The sequence below is a fragment of the Culex quinquefasciatus genome, chromosome 3 (assembly GCF_015732765.1).
Source record: "Culex quinquefasciatus strain JHB chromosome 3, VPISU_Cqui_1.0_pri_paternal, whole genome shotgun sequence".
In the NCBI taxonomy this organism is placed as follows: Eukaryota; Metazoa; Arthropoda; class Insecta; order Diptera; family Culicidae; genus Culex; species Culex quinquefasciatus.
In genome coordinates this window covers 28,387,179-28,389,254 of record NC_051863.1, presented here as the reverse complement: position 1 = coordinate 28,389,254, position 2,076 = coordinate 28,387,179, and positions in this window count along the sequence as shown.

The window sequence follows — 2,076 nt, the reverse complement described above, 5'->3', positions numbered from 1 at the left end:
ATTACAATTTCCAAATTTACATTATTTTTAACTGTGTTCTAAGCAAACCTTCAAAAATCAGTTTTTTGAACGTAGCAATTCAGGGTTAACTTTTACATAAAAGCGATGTTTGGGCACTTTGAAGCTCTAAAAAAACAAAATTTTACCTGCTGAATCTGAATCTGAAAAAAAGTGCAGTGCTTCTGGGGACGCGCAGTCCTGTTTTTTTTTTTTGCGATAATTTTCATCTCTTTTGTGTCGCTGTTTGTGTGCATGGGGTGATTGGTTTTATGTGATTAGGTTTTATTTGTTTTATGTTATTTTCTTTCTCTTCATTTCCACAGTCTGATTTGCGATGCCTTTCCGTCGGGTCGCAAGTAAAACTCGTAAAAACATCCCAATTTAATAGTTACACTGTTAAATCCTTCATCATTTAATTACAAATGATTTTGGTTCTTTCTTTCCACAGCCGGCTGTCTATGGTTAAACCATTTCATTTAAAATTTTACAACCGATAAACGGGAAATGTCTCATCCGCAGCATCCGATTGTTTGCCTTGAGAATAAAATATAATACCTTTCAACAAACACTATGATTTTGGGTTGCGTCATCATCTTCTATGATAGTTTTCAGGTTCCTGGCACTCGTGGGGTGTAAGCGCAGAATAAATCAGCTGCCCTAGTAGCAACCTGCGCTAACTAACATTCCCGTCCCTTAAAATCGAGATCTACAAAGTGACATGGCGGGCGCCGTTGGTGGCCAATGACTGTTACCTATTCGCAACTGATCTTGTTCTGGAAATCTTGGTGTTTTATCTTTTCGGCGCATTCATACATGCTGTTGATAAGGGAAACATCACTAGATCGTCGAAGCCTATGATCAGTAGTGCTGAAAGGATATTACGGCTCTTTTCAGCAACGGATCTCGAGGGGCAAGCATGGGTGGTCTCTCATGCTCTTGCTCATGCTCATTTTGCCTGCTGAATCTGAATCTGCCCCCAGAATTGAGCCAATGTGTCAACATACCGATTTTTTGTCATATTTTGAGTTTATATGATAATTTTACGTAGAAACCCAAAGTCAAATATTTCTGAGTAGTTTGAATTTCAAAATCACCCTAATTGTGAACCACCCTGATTTTTAACCAAACCAAAAGTTGCCCCTTCTCATTTGCAACACTTCTTCTAAAGACCATTTTCCACTTAATTTTGCAATTTGGACCACTGTGCATTGGGGTTAATATGTACTATAAAGCAGTTCTCTAATTAATTTTTTGTATTTTTTTTTATTTGGCCCAAACTTTGCGGAGGCCTTCCCTATGACCAAAGAAGCCATTTTGTTTCATTGGTTCACCCATTCAAGTCTCCTGAACAGTTCTTTCAGATTTCGGTCATTCGATTTTTTTGTATTTTTTAATCCGGCTGAAACTTTTTTGGTGCCTTCGGTATGCCCAAAGAAGCCATTTTGCATCATTAGTTTGTCCATATAATTTTCCATACAAATTTGGCAGCTGGCCATACAAAAATGATGTATGAAAATTCAAAAATCTGTATCTCTTAAAGGATTTTTTTGATCGATTTGGTGTCTTCGGTAAAGTTGTAGGTATGGATATGGACTACACTGAAAAAAATTATACACGGTAAAAATTTTTTTGGTGATTTTTAATTTCACTTTTTGTCACTAAAACTTGATTTGCAAAAAAACACTATTTTTTATATGTTTTAGAGGACATCAAATGCCAACTTTTTAGAAATTTCCAGGTTGTGCAAAAAATCTTTGAGCGAGTTATGAATTTTTAAATTAATACTGATTTTTTCAAAAAATCGAAAAATTGGTCGCAAAAACTTTTCAACTTCATTTTTCGATGTAAAATCAAATTTGCAATCAAAAAATACTTTAGTGAAATTTTGATAAAGTGCACCGTTTTCAAGTTAAATCCATTTTTAGGTGACTTTTTTGAAAATAGTCGAAGTTTTTCATTTTTTTAAATTAGTGCACATGTTTGCCCATCGTTAGTTTATGCAACAAGTTGCAAAAAGATGATTTTTTCAGTACGAGTCGTACATTATCTAACGAGGTTCACCGAGTTGGATAAATA